The following is an 18,307-nucleotide window of genomic DNA, read 5'->3' as shown; positions in this document are numbered from 1 at the left end:
ATATAATGATTTACTTAGCATTTGTACAATTTTAAATAATTGCTCTGGAGGAAGTTTACTTACCTGACTTACCATACAACTTTTGCAGCTTAATTAAATTAACACTTGCATAAATAAAATAAAAGATAGAAAAATAAGTAAACTATGAGTAGAGGCACGAAGGGGTTACTTGGTTACAACCGGAAAAATTGTTAATCCAAGGAAGTTGAAAGCTTAATAAACAGTCTCCTTTAGGCGGAAAAGCCTCTTACAACATTGATGGCTCACAAACAAATAGTAAAATAAACTAAAAGTGTTTACAAGTGTTGTTATGAACCATTGGGATCAGGATTGTATTTATAGCCCCGGTCGGGGTGTCTGGAAGGGTTCCAGGTGCCTGAGAGGGGATAAACATTTATCCCCGTCACAACGGAACGCGTCACATCACGTTCTGGATAATTTTCCGCTCCGGACACCCAGAGTCTGGGCGCCTGGACCAGGTCCGGGTGCCTCGGAGAGGTCCAGGCACCCGAAACAACTCGAGACGCCCCGAACCGACTCGAAGTACCCCGGATCGAAAAATCATCTTTTGTTGATTTTTTGGTCCCGGTCTTCCGCTCGCCATGGTCCGGGTCTTCTGCTCCGGCTCCGCTTGCTTGGGTGATCTCGGCCATCCGGAATAGGGCTCACCCGAACCTAACTTCCAGCCTTCTCGAGCAATCTTCCGCTCTAGCTTCTCCTCCCTCGAAAATGTCGCGCGCCTCCTTCTCGTCTGCTTATGTACTCTTTCGCATCACCTCATCCCTTAGACGCATCGAGCCCGTTGAATTTTTTCCATGTCGTCTTTCTCGCTAGCTGCGTCTTTCGATCGACTTCCTGTGCTCATAAGTTCCTGCACACTTAGACACAGGGGTTAAATACCAATAGGACCTAACTTGACTTGGTTGATCATATCAAAATCATCTTGGGAGTACTTACAATCTCTCCCTTTTTGATATGAGCAAACCCAAGTTAAGTTAGGGTAAACCATAAATAAATAACAGTTATAATTTTTGAAAGTAAAATTTTTTTTTTGCACTAACTACCATACCCCTAGACTTAATCTTTACTACTACCCTTTTGTTCAAATTAAAAATAAGGTACTTTTAAAATGACTTTGGAAAGACTAACTTTAAAGTTTAAGGAAAAGAATATTAAAGTTTAAATTTAGATTTATCAATAAAAATTTAACATCTATAAGTCAGATAATTTCATATAAAGTTGACATTATCATAAAAGAAATGTTTTAAAAAATTCAACATTCAGAAAAAATTAATATTTGAAAATTTTCTTACAGATAAAGTTATTTGTCACAAAAAAATTAACTTCAAAATAATTTCTAACACAATTTTTGAAAAAATATTTTTATAGCAACTAATTGCTTAACAATTAGTCAATTAAATACTTATTTCAATAATTGGCCTCCAGGCTATGGGGAGACACTAGACCTTCTTGCTTATTGGAACAACAACCACTTTTTAGACAAAGTCTTTTAAAGAAATTAAATATTCAATTTTCTGTCTGAAAGCCCTAAGTAAAAAAATCAGTCTAAATATGATTTTGGAACTCAAAATAGATTCCTTCTTACAGGATTAATCAAGAATTTTTTAGGAATATATTTTCTATCAACTTTTTGTAATCTGGCCCTTATGAAATTTAAAATACCAGTTAATCTTTCGATGATGCTTGTAATTTCTTTCTGGAGCATGCGAAACATTAGAACATGAATTTTTCATTTCTAACATTTCTATTTTACCTTTTAATTTTACATTTTCATCTAATAATTTCTAAAATTCTTCTTTCAAGCATGCATATTCTTTCTTTATTTTTACATACTTTGTTCTCTTTTTATATAATGATTTACTTAGCATTTGTATAATTTTAAATAATTACGCTAGAGGAAGTTTACTTACCTAACTTATCATATATTCATCGGTAGACTCTCCCACTTCATTGTTTCTTTCTTCTGTAGTGTCTACCCCTTCATCGATGCTCATTTTCGAGGTAATTTCATTATCTTTTGGTAGATATTCGGCTATGTGTGTTGTTTCGGCAGATTCCTCGATCTTAGATTCTGATGACTCGATGTCCATCGAGGTGTTGGATTCGACTTCTTTTAGTTTTTTATAGAGCTTCAAGAGCTTTTTTCCAAAGTTCTTTTGTGCATTGGTAGTTGTGGATTTTGTCGAGTTCTTGAGCAGGAAGAACACTCAGTAGGTGGAACTCAGCCTTACCATTTGCTATAAATTTGTCGTGTTGCGTTTGAGTCCAAAGATGCTCCTCGAGTTCTTTTTCATCTTCTCTTTTAGGGGCATCAAAGCCAAATTTCAAAGAAAGCATTATATCAAAATCAATTTGAAAAAATACCTCCATTTTTCATTTCCAGAATGAGAACTCCCCTTCAAACATTGGCGGGTAGATACTTGGTCCGACCATCGATTTTGCTTCGGTTGGTTGTTAATCCTTCTGAAGCGAACCTGACTCTGATACCAATTGTAGGACCTTTGGCAGCCGACTAGAGGGGGTGAATAGTCTTGTAAAATAAAATGAACTTTCCTCAAACTTTTGCAGCTTAATTAAACTACCACTTGCATAAACAAAATAAAAGATAGAAAAAGAAGTAAACTAAGAGTAGAGGCACGAAGAGGTTACTTGGTTACAACCGGGGAGGTTGTTAATCCAAAGAAGTTGAAAGCTCAGTAAACGGTCTCCTTCAGGCGGAGAAGCCTCTTACAGCGTTGATGACTCACAAACAAATAGTAGAACAAACTAAAAGTGTTTACAAGTGTTGTTCTGAACCATTGGGAATAGAGCTATATTTATAGCCCTGGTCAGGGCGCCTGGAAGGGTTCCAGGCACCTTAGAGGGGATAAACATTTATCCCTATCGCAACAGAATGCGCCCACTACTAGAAAAAACACTTTTTGAGACACAAGAAAATATGTCTTAAATTATAAATTTGGTGTCTCAAACTATTTTTGAGACGGTAATGTAACTGTCCCCAATACAAGCGTCTCAAAAAAATATTGAGACAGTTGTATTGTCTCAAATGCTATTTAAGACGGTGATGAGACGGTTGTTCAATTGTCTCAAAAGTATTTAAGACAGTTATTCTTTCGTCTCAAATATTATGTCTTATTCTATGAAAAAAACTAGAGACACTAAATTAAGATGGCAATGTGTCGTCTCAAATAGAAGTGAAGTCAGTAAATTACTGTCCCAATGTTTTGACTTATTATATGCACCATATGTGATGAAAATTAATAATCTTAAAAAACATTTACTATAAAATTAATCTAGATTAAATTTATTGAATTATTATTTAAAAACAAAAGGAGAAACTTTCTCTTTATAAATTAAAAATGATATACATAATATAAAATTCTAATATTTTTTAACTTACAAGTCAGTACATAAGTTTCATGCCAACATTCATCCAATAATAAAAATATCTACATATACATCATTAATTTGATAAGAAAAATCTACTATTTCCATGAAAGTTATACAAGAGAAAGCCTAAAGAACAACTCCTCATGATCTGAAGATAACTTCTATAATCCTTCTTCATCAGAATCCTGAACATTAAAAATAATTCTTATTAGAGGTAAAGATGATTTATAATATATATTGTTCAGAAAAATCAATATATAGAACTTTTCAATAAGAAATCTTATGATCTAATACATAATCTTTTTTCTTGCAACTATGTATATAAACAACACAAACAACCCCAAATTAAATTAATTATTAAACACCACAAATAATCCCAAGTTAAGATTACATGACAAAACATATATATTTTTCAGAAAAATCTATAAACAGAATTTTTCAATAAAAAATCTCATAATCTAACACATAACTCTCTTTCTTGTAACTATGTATATAAACAACACAAACAACCCCAAGTTAAATTAATTTTTAAAGACCATAATAGCCCTAAGTTGAGATTACATGACTAAACATATATACTATTCAGAAAAATCAATAAACAGAATTTTTCAATAAGAAATCTCATCATCTAACACATAATCCTTTTTCTTGCAACTATGTATATAAACAACACAAATATCCCCAAGTTAAACAAAACTCTTCATCTTGTAATAAGAAATGATAGTTCATGTATTTGTCAATATCTTTGTGTCATTCGAGTTGTTACACATGTAAAATAGATTTATCTACAACATAAAAATATATACACTACGTCGCTAAAATTGTTAATAAAACCAAAAAAAAAAATTTATGAAAACAACTACTAATGTACCTGTTGGTTAGCCAAGATGAACCTTCATTCTATTGTTCCTCACTATAGCTTGTGTGCCTATAATGCATTGACAACTCAAAATGAACAAAACTACTCTCTCATTATCAAATAATAGATAAGAAATAATAAAATTTTTAAAGTAACTAACTCAAAATGACTTGACATGGGAAGAAGATATGTCAAACAATCAGTCATCTTCCATGGTCCAACTAGGAATTTTTATACCATAGTGAAAACCAACCAACTAAAATAAAAGAAGATAGGTCAAACAACCACTCTGACCATGATGTTGGCTCTCTTTAAGAAAACCATCATCTTGAAGCATTTTACCATATTTTCATGGTACAAGATTGGAAAATTAAGAGGAAATAAGAGCCCCCTGCTTTGATTTTATTTTAAGTTCATGATCTCCAATTTCAATATAGCAAATAATCGTGGTGGAATCAAATGATCCTCATTACCAAACTCATCCAATTTAGGATCATGCATATCTAAAAATTGCTTAGTAGTTACCTGACCATGGAAAAAATCGACAGATGATATCACTCTTACAATCTCCCATATAATAGTAATGGCAATCTTTGGAGATGATTCAAGCAACTCTTGGCGCAACCTTACATTACTCCTGGAATAGAAACCACCAGCAAATGCAACATCAGAAAAGCAATAACTTTTTGAGTGGTAACTACCAAAGTGATTTATATCATTTGATTGGTTCTTCAAAGCCCAAAATGCAGTTCATAAAATGAGACCTATCAAATCAGTATTCAAAGAAGGCAAGAATCCTATTTTACGAGGAAGTAGCATCTCGTTCGAAGATAGTGGATCAGCAAAAAGAGGGTCTCCAATGCAAAGGCTAGAAGGTGGATAGTTCTTGGAAAAGTTGGGAAGGAGGCATGAAGTGGAACTATGGATCTTCATGGAATTGCAACTACATAGGAAGGAAGAGTCATATTCGCAACAACAGTGTAGTTGCCTCCTGTGGATCTCCAAGGCCGCAAGCCGCTGCCTCGCGAGCGCTGGTTGCCGCGGCCTCCTCACGAACGCTGCTTACGGTGGCCTTCGTGCTAGCACTGCTCGCAGTTGCCTCCTCGCGAGTGCTACTCGTGGAGGCCTCCTTGTGAGCGCTGAGCCAGCAATGGCGCCGCTTGCCGATAGTGCAAAAAAAAAAATCTAAACAAGCATATTAATGGAAAAGAAGGTTACCTTGCAAGGGATTGCTAAGAAGAGGATAGGGAAATGTTTTTAGGCCTCACTGGAATGAGGCGCAGAGAAGAAGCAGTCTTGTTTCTAGGGCAAATAGGAAAAATTGTATCTTTTATATTTTAGGTCAAGTGAAACCTCAAGTCTCGGCCAAGTAGATAGGGAAAAGATTGCAAATGTAAAAAAAAAAAAAAATTCAGGTTTCGGCCAAATAAAAAAATGAGCAATGATATGCACAAGGAAAAAAACTCAATGAAAACTTTAAAGATAGACACATAAAGTCATGGCCCACCATTTCACTTTTCGTGGGCTCCATCATTTTATGTGTTTATCCTTGAGGTTTTCATTGAGTTTTTTTCCTTGTGCATATCATTTTTCTAAAAAAATCAACTTAGAATTTTGACTCAATAAAAAAAAAATCAAAAATTAAGGACGGCGGAGGAAAAAATCTATAGTTAATGGTCTTGTAGTAATGAGGAATAGAAATTTCATCATTAAAAATATAACATATTAACGATCAAAATAAAAAATATAATCATTAATAATAAAACCTCAACGACAGAAGAAAATATAATCGTTAATATATATATATCAATGATGGACATTCGATTCGATCATTGTTGAACCACTAATAACGATAGTATTTAATATCGTCATAATATTTCATCATTAAAAATAGCTTTTCTAGTATTAAAGATAATTTGAGACAAATACTTTTTTTATCATCTTATTTGAATGTCTTATTTAGTTAAATTTGAGACAAAATCTTCAATACTGTCATAAATTTAATGTCTCCATATAAAATTTTGAGACAACTATTATTACTGTCTTAATTACTTAGTATTTGAGACGAATTTTGTAATTGTCTTAAAATTTTTGTCTCAAAAGCCTAGTTTTCTAGTAGTGGCCACAGACTAGCTTGGGGCACCCCGAACCAAAAAATAAGCTTTTGTTATTTTTTTTGTCCCGATCTTCCGCTCCATTTACGCTCGTCTTGGTTGAGGTCTTCCGCTCTGGCTCTGCTTGCATTGGTCCAGGTCTTCCACTCCAGCTCCACTTGCATGGGTGATCTCGGCCATCCGAAATAAGGCTCACCCGAACCCAACTTCCAACCTTCTCGAGCAATCTTCCGCTCCGGCTTCTCCTCTCTCAGAAACGCCACGCACCTCCTTCTCATCTGCCTGCGTACTCTTCCACAACACCTCGTCCCTGAGATGCAACGAGCCTATCGGCTCTCTTCCATTCTGTCCTTCTCGTTAGCTGCGTCTTTCGTTCGACTTCCTGTGCTCCTAAGTTCTTGCACACTTAGACAGAGGGGTTAAATACCAATAGGACCTAACATGACTTGGTTGATCACATCAAAATCACCTTGATGGTACTTACAATCTCCCTCTTTTTGATGTGAGCAAATCTAAGTTAAGTTAGGTAAACTATAAACAAATAACCGTTATAATTTTTGAAAGTAAAAAAAAATAAATTACACTAACTATCCTCCCGCTAGATTTAATCTTTACTTCTCTCCCTTTTGTTCACATTAAAAATGGGGTACTTTTAAAATATCCTTGGAAAGACTAACTTTAATGTCTATGGGAAAAAATATTAAAGCTTAAATTTGGATTTATCAATAAAAATTTAACATCTATAAGCCAGATAATTTCATATAAAGTTGACATTATCATAAAAGGATTTTTTTTTAAATTCAACATTCAGAAAAATTTAATATTTGAAAATTTTTCTTACCGATAAAGTTATTTTTCATGAAAAATTAACTTCTAAATAATTTCTAACACAATTTTTGAAAAAGTATATTTATATCAACTAATTGCTTAATAGTTAGACAATTAAATACTTATTCCAATAATTAGCTTCCAAACTATGGCGAGACACTAGACCTTCTTGTTATTGGAACAACAACCACTTTCTGGACAAAGTCTTTTAAAGAAATTAAATATTCAATTTTCTCTTTGAAAGCCCAAATTAAAAAAATCTGTCTAAATATGATTTTGGAAACCAAAAGAGATTCCTTTCTCCAAGATTAATCAAGAATTTTTTAAGAATATATTTTCTATCAACTCTTGTAATCTGACCCTTATGATATTTAAAATACCAGTTAAGCTTTCGATGATGTTTGTAATTTCTTTCTAGAGAATGCGAAACATTAGAACATGAATTTTTGTTTTCTAACATTTTTATTTATCTTTTAATTTTACATTTTCATCTAATAATTTATAAAATTCTTCTTTCAAGCATGCATATTCTTTCTTTATTTTTACACACTTTGTTATCTTTTTATATAATAATTTACTTAGCATTTGCACAATTTTAAATAATTGCTCTAGAGGAAGTTTATGTTGAATAAGTGAATGGAGAAGAAATGGAATATGAAAGAGGCTCCATTGTGAATGAGACTTTAGTCCCACATTGAAAGTTTCAAGGTACTTTTGTTGGTTTATATTGATTCACATACATTGAGGTTGTGAACAAATGCATGGGGAGAGACTCTCTCTCACGCATGGGTGCACAGGGGGGTACAAATCCAGGGCCCGGATTTGCACTGAACCAAGTTGACTCATGTGTGAGCGTGACCTGTGGACCGGTCGGGGAAAAATTCGCCCAAGTGGAACAACCAACATTTTGCCACGTAAACCTTTTTGCTCCTCTGTCGTGCAACTCCTGCTCAGCAGAGTGCCCGTGATAGCAATCGGGTGCCACTCAGTTCGCCGTGACCACCAGTGCTTGGTCGGATTCATAGTCTACCATTGTATCCTGGGAAACAGACGACCCTTGTAAGCCTCAAAGCACAGCCGGAGGTGGGCGAATCTGTTTCAAGAAAACTGTGACTCTCGCAGGCCTCAGTTAGTTTTCCTGGTCGGCCAGTCTCCTCGCCCAATCTGTCTTTTTGCCAGATCAAGTGCAGACCTGGTCTTTCGCTCTGCAAACCAGCCCTGTCATTCCGTTCTACAGACCTGGTCTTTCGCTCTGCAGATCTGGTCTGGCGCTCTGCAGACCTGCTCTACCTTTCTGGTCTTCCGCTCTGCAGACTTGTACTGATGCTCTAGTCTGTCGCTCTGTAGACCTACCCTGCAGCTCTGGTCTTTCGCTCTGCAGACCTGCGTTGCCTCTCTGATCTGCCGCTCTGTAGACCTGCCCTGCAGCTCTGGTCTTCCGCTCTGCAGACCTGCGCTGCCTCTCTGATCTGCCGCTCTGGTCTTCCGCTCTGCAGACCTGCGCTGCCTCTCTGATCTGCTGCTCTAGTCTGTTGCTCTGTAGACTTGCCCTGCTGCTCTGGTCTTCCGCACTGTGGCTCTGGTCTGCTGCTCTGGTCCGCCGCTCTGTAGACCTGCGCTGCCACTCTGCAGACCTGCCCTGCCGCTCTAGTCTGCCGCTCTGCAGACCTGCCCTGGTCTTCTGCTCTGCTGACCTAGTCTTCCGCTCTACTGACCTGGTCTTCTGCTCTACTGACCTGGTCTTCCGCTCTGCACTTTGCAGAAACCAGCCCCTGCTGGCAGCCTGAGATTATCCACTCAGGTCATTTCGATTGTAAGTTGAATTTAATTCAGTGTAACTTAAATTCAACTAATACCCATAAATCTCCGGCATTAGATTGTTTGTGTCCAACAGTTTACTTACCTTACTTACCATATATTCGTTGGTAGACACTCCCCCTTCATTGTTGCTTTCTTCTGTAGTGTCTCCCCCTTCATCGATGCTCATTTTCGAGGTACTTTCTTTATCTTCTGGTAGATATTCGGCTATGTGTGATGTTTCGGTAGATTCCTAGATCTCGAATTCTTTCGTCGACGACTCGATGTCCATCGAGCAGTTGGATTCGACATCTTTTAGTTTTTCATAGAGCTTTAAGAACTTTTTCCAAAGTTCTTTTGCACATTGGTAGTTGCGAATTTTTTCGAGTTCTTGATCAGGAAGAACACTCAGTAGGTGGAACACAGCCTTTCCATTTGCTATAAATTTGTTGTGTTGCGTCTGAGTCCAAAGATGCTCCTCGAGTTCTTTTCCATCTTTTCTTTTGGGGGCATCAAAACCAAATTTTATAGAAAGCATTATATCAAAACTAGTTCACAAAAATACCTCTATTTTTCATTTTCAGAATGAGAACTCCCCCTCAAATATTGGCGGTTAGATGCTTGGTCCAACTATTGATTTTGCTTTGGTCGGCGATTAGTCCTTCTGAAGTGAACCTGGCTTTGATACCAATTGTAGGACCCTTGGCAGCTGGCTAGAGGGGGTGAATAGCCCTGCAAAATAAAATGAACTTTCCTTGAACTTTTGTAACTTAATTAAACTAATACTTGCATAAACAAAATAAAAGACTGAAAAAGAAGTAAACTAAGGGTAGAGGCACAAAGGGGTTACTTAGTTACAACTGGGGAGGTTGTTAATCCAAGGAAGTTAGAAGCTCAGAAAATGGTCTCCTTTAGGCGGAGAAGCCTCTTACAGTGTTGATGACTCACAAACAAATAGTAGAACAAACTAAAAGTGTGTACAAGTGTTGTTCTGAACCATTGGAACCAGGGTTGTATTTATAGCCCTGGTCGGGGTGTCTGGAACCCTTCTAGGTGCCCCGGAGGGGATAAACTTTTATTCCCGTCGCAACGGAATGTGCAACATCACATTCTGGATAATTTTTTGCTCCAGGCGCCCGGAAAGGTTTCGGGCGCTTGGAGTCTGGGCACCCGGACCAGGTCCGGGCGCCCTGGACAGGTCCAAGCGCCCCGGACAGGTCCAAGCGCCCCGGACTAGCTCGGGGCACCCTAGAACGAAAAATCAGTTTTTGTTGATTTTTCGATCCTGGTCTTCTGCTCCATTTACGCTCGCCTTGGTCCTGGTTTTCTGCTCCGGCTTTGCTCGCATTAGTCCGGGTCTTCTGCGGCTCCGCTCGCTTGGATGATCTCAGCCATAACGAATAGGGCTCACTCGAACCCAACTTCCAGTCTTCTCGAGCAATCTTCCACTTCGACTTCTCATCCCTCGGAAACGTTGCACGCCTCCTCTTCCACTTGCATACTCTTCCGCAGCACCTTGTCCCTTAGACGCACCGAGCCCGTCGGCTCTCTTCCATGCAGTCCTCGCTAGCTGCGTCTTTCGCTCGACTTCCTGTGCTCCTAAGTTCCTGCACACTTAGACACAGAGATTAAATACCAATAGGACCTAACCTGACTTGGTTGATCACATCAAAATCACCTTGGGGGTACTTACAATCTCCCCCTTTTTGATGTGAGCAAACCTAGGGATGTAAATGAACCAAACGGTTCGCGAGCTATTCAGAGTTTGATTCGGTAAAAAACTCGTTCGAGTTCGTTCGTTTATCTTATCGAGTTGAGATCGAGCTCGATTTCGAGCTCGACAGTTTTATCGAGCTGAGCTCGAGCTTAAGGATATTCGGCTCGTGAGCTCGTGAACATGTTTGTTTATAGGCTCGCGAGCCAAAAAATGAGCCTTAAAACGAGCCTTAAACTGAGCCAAAAAATGAGCTCTAAAACGAGCCTTAAAATGAGCTTTAAACTGAGCCAAAAAATGAGCTCTAAAACGAGCCAAAAACGAGCTCTAAACGAGCCCGAAAACGAGCCTGAGCTCGCTTAACGAGTTAGGCTCATCAACTTTGATAATCGAGCTAATAACAAGTCGAGCTCGAACTATTCGCGAGCTTGATAATTCTAAATTGAGTCGAGCTCGAGACTTGTGATAAAAGCTTGATTTGAGCTCGAGCTCGAATATAACTTAAATGAGCTGAGCTCGAGCCTAATACTGTTCAGCTCAGTTCGGCTCGTTTACATCCCTAAGCAAACCCAAGTTAAGTTAGGGTAAACTATAAATAAATAACAGTTATATTTTTTGAAAGTAAAAATTTTGCACTAACTATCCTCTCCCTAGACTTAATCTTTACTTCTTCCCCATTTGTTCACATTAAAAATGGGGTACTTTTAAAATGACCTTAGAAAGACTAACTTTAATGTCTATGGGGAAAAATATTAAAGTGTAAATTTGGATTTATCAATAAAAATTTAACATCTATAAGTCAAATAATTTCATATAAAGTTGACACTAGCATAAAAGGAATTTTTTAAAAAAATTCAACATTCAGAAAAATTTAATATTTGAAAATTTTCTTATAGATAAAGTACTTTATTTTTCACGAAAAATTAACTTCTAAATAATTTCTAATACAATTTTTGAAAACTTATTTTTATAGCAACTAATTGCTTAATAGTTAGTCAATTAAATACTTATTCCATAATTGGCTTCTAAACTGTGGCTAGACACAAGACCTTCTTGGTTATTGGAACAACAACAACTTTCTAGACAAAGTCTTTTAAAGAAATTAAATATTCAATTTTTTCTCTGAAAGCCCTAAGTAAAAAAATCCGTCTAAATATGATTTTGGAACCCAAAATAGATTCCTTTATACAAGATTAATCAAGAATTTTTTAGGAATATATTTTCTATCAATTTTTGTAATCTGGCCCTTATGATATTTAAAATACCAGTTAAGCTTTCGATGATGTTTGTAATTTCTTTCTAGAGCATGCAAAACATTAGAACATGAATTTTTATTTTCTAGCATTTCTATTCTACATTTTAATTTTATATTTTCATCTAATAATTTCTAAAATTCTTCTTTCAAACATGCATATTCTTTCTTTATTTTTACATACTTTGTTTTATTTTTATATAATGATTTACTTAGTATTTGCATAATTTTAAATAATTTCTCTAGAGGAAGTTTACTTACCTAACTTATCATATATTCATCGATAGACTCTCCCACTTCGTTGTTTCTTTCTTTTGTAGTGTCTATCCCTTCATCAATGCTCATTTTCGAGGTACTTTCTTTATCTTCTGGTAGATATTTGGCTATGTGTGCTATTTTGGCAGATTCCTTGATTCGGATTCTTCTGTTGATGACTCGATGTCCATCAAGGAGTTGGATTCAAATTCTTTTAGTTTTTCATAGAGCTTCAAGAACTTTTCCTAAAGTTCTTTTGTGCATTGGTAGTTGTGGATTTTGTGTTCTTTTGCGCATTGGTAGTTGTGGATTTTGTCGAGTTCTTGAGTAGGAAGAACCTTAGTAGGTGGAACTCTACCTTACCATTTGCTATAAATTTGTCGCATTGCGTCTTAGTCCAAAGATGCTCCTCGAGTTCTTTTCCATATTTTCTTTTGGGGACATCAAAACCAAATTTCATAGAAAGTATTTTATCAAAATTAGTTCAAAAAAATACCTCCATTTTTTGTTTCCAGAATGAGAACTCCCCCTCAAACGTTGGCAGGTAGATGCTTGGTTCGGCCATTGATTTTGCTTCGGTCGGCGATTAGTTCTTCTGAAGTGAACCTGGCTTTGATACCAATTGTAGGACCATTAGCAGCCAGCTAGAGGGGGGTTAAATAGCCCTGCAAAATAAAATGAACCTTACTCAAAATTTTGCAACTTAATTTAACTAACACTTGGATAAACAAAATAACAGACTGAAAAAGAAGTAAACTAAGAGTAGAGGCATGAAGGAGTTACTTGGTTACAACCGGGGAGGTTGTTAATCCAAGAAAGCTGAAAGATCAGTAAACGGTCTCCTTCATGCAGAGAAGCCTCTTATAGTATTGATGGCTCGTAAACAAATAATAGAACAAACTAAAAGTGTTTACAAGTGTTGTTCTGAACCATTGGGACCATGACTGTATTTATAGCCCTGGTCAGGATGCCTGAAAGGATTCCAGGTGCCTGGGAGGGGATAAACTTTTATCTCTGTCACAATGAAATGTGCCATGTTGTGTTCCAAATAATTTTTTGCTCTGGGGGCTCATAGTCCGGGCACTTGTACTAGGTCTGGGCACCCCAGATAGGTCAGGAGCCCCAGACTAGCTCGGGGAACCTCGAATAGAAAAATCAATTTTTGTTGATTTTTCAGTCCTGGTCTTCCGCTCTATTTACGCTTGCCTTGGTCCTGGTCTTCGTCTTCGACTCTTCTTGCATTGGTCCGGGTCTTCCGCTCCAGCTCCGCTCACTTGGATGATCTCGGTCATCTCGAATATGGCTCACTCAAACCCAACTTCCAACCTTCTTGAGCAATCTTCCGCTCCGGCTTCTCGTCCCTCGGAAACGTCGCATGCCTCCTTCTCGTCCGCCCGCGTACGTTTCTGCAGTACCTCGTCCCTTCGATGCACCGAGCCTGTCGGCTCTCTTCCATGTCGTCCTTCTCGCTAGCTGCGTCTTTCGCTCGACTTTTTGTGCTCCTAAGTTCCTGCACACTTAGACACAGGGGTTAAATACCAACATGACCTAACCTGACTTGATTGATCACATCAAAATCATATTAGGGCATTTATAAGTTGAAGGTGCATGAGCAAAACTATCCCACACATGACCTAGAATTAGCGGCAGTCGTTTTTGCTCTAAAGATTTGGAGGCATTATCTTTATGGGGAGCGTTGTGAGATTTTCACTGACTATAAAAGCTTGAAATATATTTTCACACAAAAGGAATTACATATGAGACAGAGACCATGTTGGAGTTGGTGAAAGACTACGACTGTCACATTAATTATCATCTTGGTAAGGCTAATGTGGTGGCAGATGCTATGAGTCGCAAGTCCGCGACGCTGTCGCAATTAACCACTAGCAACAATTGATAACAGAATTCCAACAGATGATATTGGAGGTGTTAACACCTAATGAGCAGATTAGTTTGTCAACACTAATTGTTAGATCAAACCTACTAGATCGGATCCGAGTAGAACAAACATCTGATCAATAGTTAATGGAATGGAAATGCAGGGATGAAGCAAGGGGTCATGCTATCTACTCGACTGTTGATGGGGTTGTGTGATACAGGGGCCGCATTTGGGTGCCTAAAGGTGGGTCGCTCAGGGAGGACCTCCTGATTGAGGCACATATCACTCCGTGCTCTGTCCACCCAAGAAGTACAAAAATGTATAAGGATATGCAACTATTGTACTAGTGGTCAGGCATGAAAAGAGACATAATCAAAGTGGTTCACGAGTGCCTTACTTGTCAGCATGTGAAGGCTGAACATCAGAGGCCAGCAGGACTATTAGAGCCGCTTCCGATTCCCACCTGGAAGTGGGAAGACGTGGCTATGGACTTTGTGATGGGATTACCAACCTCACCTAGGGATCAAATGTTGTATGGGTTATTACGGATCAACTGACAAAGTTGGCACACTATCTGCCAGTAAAAACCACCTTTACTATAATGTAATATGCAAAACTATATATACGAGAGATAATACGGTACATGGAATTCCAGCTTGAATCGTGTCAGATAGAGATCCAAAGCTCACTTTTAGGAAAGTTTGCATCATGGATTAGTTACAAAGCTCACTTTTAGTATCGCTTTTCATCCGCAAACTAATGGTCAATCCGAATGGGTGATTCCGATTCTGGAGGATATACTGCGAGCCTATATGATAGATTTCAAGGGAAGCTGGGAGTCAAAATTGCCACTGGTAGAGTTTACTTACAATAATAGCTATCAAGCCACTATAGGTATGACTCTGTATGAAACATTGTATGGAAGATAGTGTAGGGCACCATTGCATTGGGACGAAGAAGGTGAGAGGGCAGTTTTGGGTCCGGACATGGTGACTCACATAGTGAATCTGGTGGCTAAGATCCGGGACAGGATGCAATCAGCGCAAAGTCGCCAGAAGAGTTATGTCAATCAACGTCGAAGAGATTTGGAGTTTGTAGTGGGGGACCATGTATTTCTTAAGGTGTCACTGATGAAGGGGGTGCTGAGGTTCGAAAAGAAGGAGAAGCTCAGCCCAAGGTATATTGGGCCTTTTGAGATTTTAGATCGGATAGGAACTAGAGCATACCGAGTTGCGTTGCCTCTGAATATGTCAGGAGTTCATAATGTGTTTCACATATCTATGCTTTGGAGGTACATTTCTAACTCTTCTCATGTGATTGGTCATGAGTCTGTGCAGTTAACGCCGGATCTGTCCTATGAGGAGGTGCCGAAACAAATCCTTGATCTCCAAGTGTGGAAGATGAGGAACAAGGAGATTAAAATGGTGAAGGTTCTATAGGGGAATCAGCTTATGGAGGAAGCTACTTGGGAGACTGAACTGGATATGCACAACCACTACTCTGAACTATTTGATAAGTCAAATTTCGAGGACAAAATTTTTATAAGGAGGGGAGAATTGTAAGGTCCCACGAGCGATAAATAAGAAATTAATTCACAGGAAATTTTCTACAAATTTTTAGGATTTTTTTGGATTTAAAATGAACTTGTATGTGTGTTTTAAGGGGATAAAGCAATTAAGATTGAGGGAAGCCTAAGAATAATACCAATTAAGTTAGGAGTTGATAGATCTAATTATCCTAAGTTAGAGTAATTAACCTAGATATAAATCCTGAATTTTCTGCCCGATTCTCACTGTAGCCCTAAAATCGTTGATTTCCCCTCTACCGGTATCCAGAACCCAATGAAACTCCACCTCACGTGGGCGATTTCCTCTGAGGGCGTCATGATCAGACGCAGTGGTCTTTAGCCATCTCATCGGTGGCACGGAATGACTGGGCGAGGGCTTTCGTCGGTAGAACGAAGAAGGGAAGGTAAGTACTCTCTATTATATGGGTAGGAGATCAGGGAGGTAAGGATTAAGTGCTAGGAGGAGTAGATAAGCTTGCTTATGATGATTGCCTACTCAAATGAGCTACGATTTAAGGTTTCTGTGATGTTCTTGTTGTTCTGTCTACTCGGATGAGCTGCGATTTGAGGTTTCTATGATGTTCTTGTTGTTCATGCTGTTCTTGTTATTCTTGTGAATCGCTCCGGATTTCCACAGTGGTTTTGGGTGTTCGTGAATTGGATTTGTTTTTGGTTTGACTTTCTTGACGATTTGAGCCTGGACTAAGTTCTAGGTAGTTTTAGTTGGTCTGGATGATGCTCCACAATTCCTTAGTGATTCTATAGGTTTAGGATAGATTGTAGGTGTGTTAGCCTTGATCAGAGATGTTTTCATTATATCCTATTGCTTCGGTAATGCTGGTTTGATTTGGAATGTGGATTCAATTCGATATTATTCTGCTTCACTGATTTGTAGTGGATTTTGTGTAAATTTAACTTGAACTTGTTCTACACTTCGATTGGCTGTGAGTTAGTGGATTTTGTGTGGATTTAACTCGAACTTGTTCAGCTCTTCGAATAGCTGTGAGTTTTGGGATTGTTTTGGTAGATTTCAAAGTGTTTCCATGGTGGTTCCGAGTTTCTCTGTGGGTTTGAAATTCCGGAATAGAGTGGATTGATTAGAGAATTATGCGAAGGTGTCCATGGTTTCTTTCGATTTAGCCATGATTCTTGTGAATGATCTAGTTGCTAGTAATGTGAATTTGAGGTGGTTCTTGCTCCTTGTGATGGTCTCAGATTCCATGAACATAAATGTGGATTTTGTGATGGTTTCTTCGTATGGTGTTCCTATTCTCCTGTGAAAGGGTAATGCCATGTTGATTTTGGAATTGAATGCAAGTATGTATAGGTGTTGGATTCAATTTCAGCTCCTCCATGTGTATGCATGTTCTGTGGTTAATGTAGAGGTTTCCCTTTTATTTTCTTAAGATGTGTGGGATTATGGAATGAATAAGGTCATGCTTTTTATGGAAAGGTCCTGTTCAAGTATTGTTTATGTGTGTTTGCAAAGCAAGATATGAGTAGGCCATGATTCATTGCATAGGGATGGTTATAGATGAATATGTGCAGGTGTGGTGACAGTACGGGATGAGTGCCCCGAGATGAGCTCAAGGAGGGTCCTTCCAAACTTGACTGATAATAACTGATAATGTTGGCTTTGGCTATGTGATTGCATATTCTCCTAGGAGGTACCTCTAGGATCATGATTATGGACTGAATGACTGGCTTAAATGGTGGTTACCACATGTGTGACATATTTATCTTTACTAGTGGTGGAGATTACTCCTGCTTCATGTGTTTTCCTTTATGTCATATTCGAATTTGCATTCCATGCTTTAGCTACTGATCCTTTCTCTTTATGGATGTCATATTTTTTTATACCGGGATGTTCTTGTTGGGTCTATAGACTCATGATATACATGATGGAGGTGAGGGAGACGCCTCCTAGGATATTATGGAGGGCATGCATATGGAGCTGGCGAGGAGGCGAGATGGTACTACGACACACTGCCCGAGGACCTTTAGGAGTGTCGTAAAGACTTTTGTTTCTGTGACCTTCCTTGATATGTATGGGATGGAGTGTTGGTGTTTCCATTTTTCCTTTATCTAAAATTTCTTGAGTTATGATGTTTCCATGTATGTCGAATAATGGTGGTTCTTATCTAGTGGGATTTCTATTATAGTTTTCCATTCCAATGGTTTAGAGTTATGCTATTTGACTGGTTGATGGGTTATTATTTGATTCATAAATGTTGCAATTTATGTTATGGGTTCCATGAAGGTGAGGGAAGTCAAGGGTCTTTTCAACACAGTAAGACATAATCATAAAATAAAATTTCCTAAAATAACGTTTACTCTAGGTATACTTGATGGATGATGCTAAGTGGAAAGGGCATCAACTAGCAAACCTAGTGTAGTTTGCCTCTACTCATATCCACGCCGAGTTGTCATTGAGACGGCTTCACGAAGCCATAAGTCGTTCGTCTTTGATCGATACTAGCCCAGCGTGAAGGTGAAGAAATTTGAGATAACTCTCACAACACGATTTGGTGGGTTGTGAGACACCGAAATTATCGACATTGAATTCGTCGGCATCAAAATCGTCGGCATTAAATTCGTTGGCACCAAAGTCATTGGCACTAAATTCGTCAG

General features: G+C 38.2%; 1 long non-coding RNA gene across 1 annotated transcript; it reads right to left on the bottom strand.

Moving 5' to 3' along the window:
• Window positions 1–3,386: 3,386 nt before the first annotated feature.
• LOC122003858 lies at window positions 3,387–5,588 on the bottom strand. The gene is made up of 4 exons (XR_006118123.1): window positions 5,489–5,588; window positions 4,796–4,907; window positions 4,283–4,339; window positions 3,387–3,596 (listed from the first exon to the last, which is right to left on the bottom strand). It is a non-coding gene; the product is annotated as an uncharacterized LOC122003858 (long non-coding RNA).
• Between the last annotated feature and the right edge of the window lie 12,719 nt (window positions 5,589–18,307).

This window comes from Zingiber officinale, chromosome 7B (genome assembly GCF_018446385.1).
Source record: "Zingiber officinale cultivar Zhangliang chromosome 7B, Zo_v1.1, whole genome shotgun sequence".
Classification (NCBI taxonomy): domain Eukaryota; kingdom Viridiplantae; phylum Streptophyta; class Magnoliopsida; order Zingiberales; family Zingiberaceae; genus Zingiber; species Zingiber officinale.
The sequence above is the reverse complement of the archived record's forward strand: the minus strand, read 5'-3'. Positions and strand labels throughout refer to the sequence as shown.